This window comes from Gorilla gorilla, chromosome 9 (genome assembly GCF_029281585.2).
Source record: "Gorilla gorilla gorilla isolate KB3781 chromosome 9, NHGRI_mGorGor1-v2.1_pri, whole genome shotgun sequence".
Taxonomy (NCBI): Eukaryota; Metazoa; Chordata; class Mammalia; order Primates; family Hominidae; genus Gorilla; species Gorilla gorilla.
In genome coordinates, this window is record NC_073233.2 from 108,550,203 (window position 1) to 108,560,700 (window position 10,498).

Here is a 10,498-nt window from a genome sequence, read left to right on the forward strand (position 1 = left end):
GAAGGGAAGTTTAGAGAAAAAAGAATAAAAAGAAACGAGCAAAGCCTCCAAGAAATATGGGACTATGTGAAAAGACCAAATCTATGTCTGATTGGTGTACCTGAAAGTGACGGGGAGAACGGAACCAAGTTCGAAAACACTCTGCAGGATATTATCCAGGAGAACTCCCCCAATCTAGCAGGGCAGGCCAACATTCAGATTCAGGAAATACAGAGAACGCCACAAAGATACTCCTTGAGAAGAGCAACTCCAAGACACATAATTGTCAGATTCACCAAAGATGAAATGAAGGAAAAAATGTTAAGGGCAGCCAGAGAGAAAGGTCGGGTTACCCTCAAAGGGAAGCCCATCAGATTAACAGCAGATCTCTCCGCAGAAACTCTACAAGCCAGAAGAGAGTGGGGGCCAATATTCAACATTCTTAAAGAAAAGAATTTTCAACCCAGAATTTCATATCCAGCCAAACTAAGCTTCATAAGTGAAGGAGAAATAAAATACTTTACAGACAAGCAAATGCTGAGAGATTTTGTTACCACCAGGCCTGCTCTAAAAGAGCTCCTGAAGGAAGCACTAAACATGGAAAGGAACAACCAGTACCAGCTGCTGCAAAATCATGCCAAAATGTAAAGACCATCGAGACTAGGAAGAAACTGCGTCAACTAACGAGCAAAATAACCAGCTAACATCATAATGACAGGATCAAATTCACACATAACAATATTAACTTTAAATGTAAATGGACTAAATGCTCCAATTAAAAGACACAGACTGATAAATTGGATAAAGAGTCAAGACCCATCAGTGTGCTGTATTCAGGAAACCCATCTCACGTGCAGAGACACATATAGGCTCAAAATTAAAGGATGGAGGAAGATCTACCAAGCAATGGAAAACAAAAAAAAGGCAGGGGTTGCAATCCTAGTCTCTGATAAAACAGACTTTAAACCAACAAAGATCAAAAGAGACAAAGAAGGCCATTACATAATGGTAAAGGGATCAATTGAACAAGAAGAGCTAACTATCCTAAATACATATGCACCCAATACAGAAGCACCCAGATTCATAAAGCAAGTCCTGAGTGACCTACAAAGAGACTTAGACTCCCACACATTAATAATGGGAGATTTTAACACCCCACTGTCAACATTAGACAGATTAATGAGACAGAAAGTCAACAAGGATACCCAGGAATTGAACTCAGCTCTGCACCAAGCAGACCTAATAGACATCTACAGAACTCTCCACCCCAAATCAACAGAATATACATTTTTTTCAGCACCACACCACACCTATTCCAAAATTAACCACATAGTTGGAAGTAAAGCTCTCCTCAGCAAATGTAAAAGAACAGAGATTATAACAAACTATCTCTCAGACCACAGTGCAATCAAACTAGAACTCAGGATTAAGAATTTCACTCAAAACCGCTCAACTACATGGAAACTGAACAACCTGCTCCGGAATGACTACTGGGTACATAACCATATGAAGGCAGAAATAAAGATGTTCTTTGAAACCAAGGAGAACAAAGCCACAACATACCAGAATCTCTCGGACATATTCAAAGCAGTGTGTAGAGAGAAATGTATAACAATAAATGCCCACAAGAGAAAGCAGAAAAGATCCAAAATTGACACCCTGACATCACAATTAAAAGAACTAGAAAAGCAAGAGCAAACACATTCAAAAGCTAGCAGAAGGCAAGAAATAACTAAAATCAGAGCAGAACTGAAGGAAATAGAGACACAAAAAACCCTTCAAAAAATTAATGAATCCAGGAGCTGGTTTTTTGAAAGGATCAACAAAATTGATAGACTGCTGGCAAGACTAATAAAGAAAAAAAGAGAGAAGAATCAAATAGATGCAATAAAAAATGACAAAGGGCATATCACCACCAATCCCACAGAAATACGAACTACCATCAGAGAATACTACAAACACCTCTATGCAAATAAACTAGAAAATCTAGAAGAAATGGATAAATTCCTTGACACTTACACTCTCCCAAGACTAAACCAGGAAGAAGTTGAATCTCTGAATAGACCAATAACAGGATCTGAAATTGTGGCAATAATCAATAGCTTACCAACCAAAAAGAGTCCAGGACCAGATGGATTCACAGCCGAATTCTATCAGAGGTACAAGGAGGAGCTGGTACCATTCCTTCTGAAACTATTCCAATCAATAGAAAAAGAGGGAATCCTCCCTAACTCATTTTATGAGTCCAGCATCATCCTGATACCAAAGCCGGGCAGAGACACAATGGAAAAAGAGAATTTTAGACCAATATCCTTGATGAACATTGATGCAAAAATCCTCTATAAAATACTGACAAACCGAATCCAGCAGCACATCAAAAAGCTTATCCACCATGATCAAGTGGGCTTCATCCCTGGGATGCAAGGCTGGTTCAATATACGCAAATCAATAAATGCAATCCAGCATATAAACAGAACCAAAGACAAAAACCACATGATTATCTCAATAGATGCAGAAAAGGCCTTTGACAAAATTCAACAGCCCTTCATGCTAAAAACTCTCAATAAATTAGGTATTGATGGGACGTATTTCAAAATAATAAGAGCTATCTATGACAAACCCACAGCCAATATCATACTGAATGGGCAAAAACTGGAAGCATTCCCTTTGAAAACTGGCACAAGACAGGGATGCCCTCTCTCACCACTCCTATTCAACATAGTGTTGCAACTTCTGGCCTGGTCAATTAGGCAGGAGAAGAAAATAAAGGGTATTCAATTAGGAAAAGAGGAAGTCAAATTGTCCCTGTTTGCAGACGACATGATCGTATATCTAGAAAATCCCATTGTCTCAGCCCAAAATCTCCTTAAGCTGATAAGCAACTTCAGCAGTCTCAGGATACAAAATCAATGTACAAAAATCACAAGCATTCTTATACACCAACAACAGACAAACAGAGAGCCAAATCATGAGTGAACTCCCATTCACAATTGCTTCAAAGAGAATAAAATACCTAGGAATCCAACTTACAAGGGATGTGAAGGACCTCTTCAAGGAGAACTATAAACCACTGCTCAATGAAATAAAAGAGGATACAAATGAATGGAAGAACATTCCATGCTCATAGGTAGGAAGAATCAATATTGTGAAAATGGCCATACTGCCCAAGGTAATTTACAGATTCAAAGCCATCCCCATCAAGCTACCAATCACTTTCTTCACAGAATTGGAAAATAGAACTTTAAAGTTCATATGGAACCAAAAAAGAGCCCGCATCACCAAGTCAATCCTAAGCCAAAAGAACAAAGCTGGAGGCATCACACTACCTGACTTCAAACTATACTACAAGGCTACAGTAACCAAAACAACATGGTACTGGTACCAAAACAGAGATATAGATCAATTGAACAGAATAGAGCCCTCAGAAATAACGCCGCATATCTACAACTATCTGATCTTTGACAAACCTGACAAAAACAAGCAATGGGGAAAGGATTCCCTATTTAATAAATGGTGCTGGGAAAACTGGCTAGCCATAGGTAGAAGCTGAAACTGGATCCCTTCCTTACACCTTATACAAAAATCAATTCAAGATGGATTAAAGACTTAAATGTTAGACCTAAAACCATAAAAACCCTAGAAGAAAACCTAGGCATTACCATTCAGGACATAGGCATGGGCAAGGACTTCATGTCTAAAACACCAAAAGCAATGGCAACAAAAGACAAAATTGACAAATGGGATCTAATTAAACTAAAGAGCTTCTGCACAGCAAAAGAAACTACCATCACAGTGAACAGGCAACCTACAAAATGGGAGAACATTTTTGCAACCTACTCATCTGACAAAGGGCTAATATCCAGAATCTACAATGAACTCAAACAAATTTACAAGAAAAAAACAAACAACCCCATCAAAAAGTGGGCGAAGGACATGAACAGACACTTCTCAAAAGAAGACATTTATGCAGCCAAAAAACATATGAAAAAATGCTCATCATCACTGGCCATCAGAGAAATGCAAATCAAAACCACAATGAGATACCATCTCACACCAGTTAGAATGGCAATCATTAAAAAGTCAGGAAACAACAGGTGCTGGAGAGGATGTGGAGAAACAAGAACACTTTTACACTGTTGGTGGGACTGTAAACTAGTTCAACCACTGTGGAAGTCAGTGTGGCAATTCCTCAGGGATCTAGAACTAGAAATACCATTTGACCCAGCCATCCCATTACTGGGTATATACCCAAAGGACTATAAATCATGCTGCTATAAAGACACATGCACACGTATGTTTACTGCGGCATTATTCACAATAGCAAACACTTGGAACCAACCCAATTGTCCAACAATTATAGACTGGATTAAGAAAATGTGGCACATATACACCATGGAGTACTATGCAGCCATAAAAAATGATGAGTTCATGTCCTTTGTAGGGACATGGATGAAATTGGAAATCATCATTCTCAGTAAACTATCGCAAGAACAAAAAACCAAACACCACATATTCTCACTCATAGATGGGAATTGAACAATGAGAACACATGGACACAGGAAGGGGAACGTTACACTCTGGGGACTGTTGTGGGGTGGGGGAGGGGGGAGGGATAGCATTGGGAGATATACCTAATGCTAGCTGACGAGTTAGTGGGTGCAGCGCACCAGCATGGCACATGTATACATATGTAACTAACCTGCACATTGTGCACTTGTACCCTAAAACTTAAAGTATAATAATAATAATAAATAAATAAATAAATAAATAAAAAGAAAGCATATCCCATGCTCATGGATAGGTAGAATCAATATTGTGAAAATGATCATACTGCCAAAAGCAATCTACAAATTCAATGCAATTCCTATCAAAATATCACCATCATTCTTCACAGAACTAGAAAAAAAAATCGTAAAATTTACATGGAACCAAAAAAGCCATAGCAAGATTAAGCAAAAAGTACAAACCTGGAGGCATCACATTACCCAACTTCAAACTATTTATTCAAACACATTAATATAAGGCTATAGTCACCAAAACAGCATGGTACCGGTATATAAATAGACAGACTAATGGAACAGAATAGAGAACCCAGAAATAAAGCCAAATACTTACAGTCAAGTGATCTTCAAAAAAGTAAACAAAAACATATAGAAAGGACACGCTGTTCAACAAATGGTGCTGGGATAAATGGCAAGCCACATGTAGAAGAATGAAACTGGATCCTCATCTCTCACCTTATACAAAAATCAACTCAAGATGGATCAAAGACTTAATCTAAGACCTGAAACTGTAAAAATTCTAGAAGGTAACATCAGAAAAACCCTCCTAGAAACTGGCTTAGGCAAAGAGTTCATGACCAAGAGCCCAAAAGAAAATGCAACAAGAACAAAGATGAATAGATGAGACTTAATTAAACTAAAAAGCTTCTGCAGAGTGAAAGAAATAATCAGAAGTGTAAACAGACAACCACAGAGGGGGAGAAAATCTTTGCAAACCATACATCCAACAAAGGAGTGATATCCAGAATCTGCAAGGAACTCAAACAAACCAGCAAGAAAAAAACAAATAATCCCATCAAAAAGTGGGCAAATGACATGAATAGCAAATTCTCAAAAGAAGATATGCAAATGGCCAACACACATATGAAAAAATGCTCAACATCACTAATTATCAGGGAAATGCAAATCAAAACCTCAATGCAATAACACTTTACTCCTGTAAGAATGACTGTAATTCAAAAATCAAAAACCAATAGATGTTGGTATGGATATGGTGAAAAGGGGACACTATTACACTGCTAGTGAGAATGTAAACTAGTACAACCACTATGGAAAACAGTGTAGAGAGTCCTTAAAGAACAAAAAGTAGAACTATCATTTAATCCAGCAATCCCACAACAGAATATCTACCCAGAGGACAAGAAATTATTATATGAAAAGGACACTTGCACATGCATGTTTATAGCAGCACAATTCACTATTGCAAAAATATGGAATCAGCCCAAATGCCCATCAATCAACAAGCGGATAAAGAAAATGTGGTATGTATATATACGATGAAATACTACTCAGCCATAAAAAGGAACAAAATAATGGCATTCACAGCAACCTGGATGGAGTTGGAGACCATTATTCTAAGTGAAGTAATTCAGGAATGGAAAACCAAACATCATATGTTCTCACTTATAAGTGGGACCTAAGCTATGAGGATGCAAAGGCATAAGAATGATACAATGGACTTTGGGGCCTTGAGGGGAAGGTTGGGAGGGGTGTGAAGGATAAAAGACTACACACTGGGTACAGTGTACACTGCTCAGGTGATGGGTGCACCACAATGTCAGAAATCACACCTAAAGTACTTATCTATACAACAAAACACCACTTATTCCCCAAGAACCTATTGAAATTTTAAAAATAAAAAATTTAAATAAATAAATAAAGTTCAGTGTGATGAGAAGTAAATAAATACATAAATAAATAATTCAGTGTCATGAAATCCTAAGAAAGACTCAACAAGTATTCCAGAATAAAGGAGACTAAAGAGAAATGACGACTGAATACAATGCATGATATTGGATTTTCTTTTTACAAAGGACTTCGTTAAGGCCTTAGAGGAAATTTGAATAAGGCATGTAGATTAGATAAGCATATTGTATCAATGGTGATTTCCTGATTTTGATAATATACTACTTTTATGTGAAAGAATTTCTGTAATTTTAGGAAAAAAATGACTAAAGTATTTAGGAGTAAACAGGCATCCAATTTACAACTTACCCTTAAAGATTATACACGCACACACAAAACTCGTGTGTGTGTGTGTGTGTGTGTGTGTTTACAGGGAAAGAGATAGAGCAAATAAATTGTTAACATTTGGGGAATAGGAGTAATGGGTATCCAGAAAGTTTTTTGTAGTATTTTTTTCTTTTCTTTCTTTCTTTTTTTTTTCTTTGAGACCGAGTATCACTCTTGTAGCCCAGGCTGGAGTGCAATGGTACTATCTCTGCTCACCACAACCTCCAACTTCCAGGTTCAAGTGATTCTCCTGCCTCAGCCTCCCAAGTAGCTGGAATTACAGGCATGCACCACCATGCCCGGCTAGTTTTGTATTTTTTTTTTTTTTAGTAGAGATGAAGTTTCTCTGTGTTGGTCAGGCTGGTCTCGAACTCTTGACCTCAGGTGATCTGCCCACCCTGGCCTCCCAAAGTTGTGGGATTATAGGCATGAGCCACTGCCCCCGGCCTTTTTTTTTTTTTTTTCTGAGACGGAGTCTCGCTCTGTTGCCCAGACTGGAGTGTAGTGGCGTGATCTCGGCTCAGTGCAACCTCCACCTCCCAGGTTCAAGCAATTCTCCTGCCTCAGCCTCCTGAGTAGCTGGGACTACAGGTGCCAGCCACCACACCCTGCTAATTTTTGTATTTTCAGTAGAGACAGGGTTTCTCCATATTGGCCAAGCTGGTCTTAAACTCCTGACCAGTGATCCACCTGCCTTGGCCTCCCAAAGTGCTGGGATGACAGGCGTGTGCCACTGCACCTGGCCTTTTTTTTTTTTTTTTTTTTTTTTGAGACAAGAGTTTCACTCTTGTTGCCTAGGCTGGAGTGCAATGGCGCCATCTTGGTTCACTGCAACCTCCGCCTCCTGGCTTTAAGTGATTATCCTGCCTCAGCCTCCCAAGCAGTTGGGATTACAGGCATGCGCCACCATGCCCAACTGATTTTGTATTTTTAGTAGAGATAGGATTTCACCATGATGGTCAGGCTGGTCTCAAACTCCTGACCTAAGGTGATCTGCCCACCTCGGCCTCCTAAAGTGCTGGGATTACAGGCATGAGCCGCTGCACCCGGTCTGTAGTATTCTTACAACTTTTCTGTTAGCCTGAAATTATTTCAAAAGTTAAAAATTAAAAAGGTGATTATTAATTTTTTGGCTTGTCCAGCTAGATTTTAATTACTGAAGTGAGGAATATTCTGAGAAGGGTTTCCCACTCTATCCCTGCCCCTCAAGTTCTGGTGCTGGGGCTTTCCATTTCAATATTCACCACTGGTTTCATGTGTTTGAGGACCCTGGACTTTTATAAAGTGGGAAGAAGAAACAGCCAATGTGATTCCTCCTGACAAATACATAGGACTTACTTAAATGTAGATGCTGGTCCACAGGCTTTGACTGGCCTCTGTGCTTTGATTTGGCTTCCCAGGGGCTTACTGTTGCTGTTCACCAATGTGTTAGGCAATGTCCTTATCCAGAACGCTCCATCTGATACTCCACCACACACCCAATCATTATGTATATTAAATTAGATCTATTGCCCTGACCGCATCTGAAATCACACTCTGTTCCTTACCTCTGCTCTACTCTCAACCTAGGCATCCTCTTCTGCTTCTACAGGGGCTTGAACTTCAAGTGGTATTTTTGGTCTCTAATCTTTGTCCAATTCTATTACATAAAACCTTTGCCCTGCTCTCTCTAATTCATACCTTTATTCTTGATTTTTCAAACACCTATCTGGGGAATCAGAGAATTATGGGCTGCAGATAAAATTTTGAGTAGTGCCGACTTTATAGTTGATAATTCAAGCTTTTGTTTTGTATGAATTTGTCTAGGAAAAATTGTAGTGAGAAGACTAGAGAGACATGAAGATCTCCCAGTATTTAACAGGTAAAATATTCACTGATTAAATTATAGGCATTGTATATATTTTTATATTATAATTGCAATTAAAAATTAAAAACGAAGATACCGTAGTCCCTCCTTATCCACGGGCGTTATGTTCCAAGATCCCCAGTGGATGCCTGAAACCACAGATAGAACCAAATTTTATCTACACTAAGCTTTTACCTATACTTACATTCCTATGATAAAGTTTAATTTCTAAGTTAGGCACAGTATGAGATTAACAAAAATAACTAATAATAAAATAGAATGATTAGAACAATATACTGTAATTAAAGTTGTGAATGCGGTCTCTCTGTCTTTCTCTCTCTCAAAATATCTTAATGTTTTCAGACCATAGTTGACCATGAGTAACTGAAACTGTGGAAAGTGAAACCATGGATAAGAGGGTCTACTATAATAACAGTGCTATGTGTAACTTTCAAAGTATGGTAGAAAACTAAACAATATGGATGAGGGAGTGGAGCTTATAGTTAAATGGAAAGAACATTGAGCCAGGAGTCAGGATTTGGTACCTCAGTTCTAGTCTTGTCTCAGCCACTATCCTGGTTACTAAAGATCAGTCAACCTCTCTGGTTCTCAGATGAAGAGGTCATAAGCTACCTGGCTCCTGAAGTTTCTTCCAGCCATCTCTAAATGTCTATGTCTATCTCCTAAAAGTGTACTTAGTGAGACAATTTTTCATGGTCTTCTTTAGGATATTTGTAGTGTCTTTCAACCTAGAGATTCTATGATTTCATGAATTATTTTCAGATTAACTGAAAATTATTTTCACCCTGAGGAAAAAGAATTGATCAAACATGAGCTATAGCAATCAGTTAAACTGACTTAGTGACTTATCCTCATTATTGCAGAGTTCACAGTTGCTGTAAATCTCATTAAATCACAGCAAAGTACACTTATGTTGACATGGTGGTAAAATGAATAGTCATTAATTGGAGGAGAGGAGATAACTTCATTTTTTCTTATCATAAAAGTAAAAAATTCTTATTGGAAAAGAAATTAGAAATGCAGAATATTATAAAGAAGAAACTAAAGATCACCCACAATTCCATTGCCGGAAATAACCTCTCACAACATTATTAAACATTACTTTTTAAGTACTATCCTAAAGCAATAGTTATATATATATTATATATGTTTACAATGGCATTATCATAATGAAAAATTGAGAATTACTCCATCTATAGAGGACCGATTAAATAAATCATTAGCCGTCTATACAGAGGACTACTACATTAGAAAGTGTGAGGTGTTTGCTTGAGTTAGCACTTGATCACAATCAACTACAGGGCTTAATTGTGGTGCATCTTGGCACTGCATGCTGTGGATCACTAGTACTCCCCTTCTGATCAGCATACATTTAGTGCTTCATTCAAGGCCAAGGACATGACTAAACCAATCCCAATAGTTCATCATTGTGGTGTATTTTTAGCAAGGGATCACTTTTAGTACTAAGTAGAGAATCATTTTGGGTTGAAGCAGGAAAACAAAAACCACAGTAGGTATTTCAACAGACAAATTTTATTAAAAGGAACTGATCAAATAGTATTGGCAAATCAAAAAATGAGGACACTGAAGTAACACATAGCTTTGTCCAAGCCCATTGAACAGAATATCTTGAAAAATGGGAAGAGGATACTAAAATAACACATAGCTCGCACCTGCCTGAAGCCCTACCACCTCAATGATAAAAGAACCACAAAGATAAAAGGTTAGAGTAGCACCTGAAACTTGGAGAGGCCCTCCAGAGCTGGGACGATCTCTGAAGAAGGATGGTGACGGTGCCTCGGCAGCTCAAAGGATGAGCCTGTGAAGTGGGGACATTAATGTTTCTTATTTTATAAGG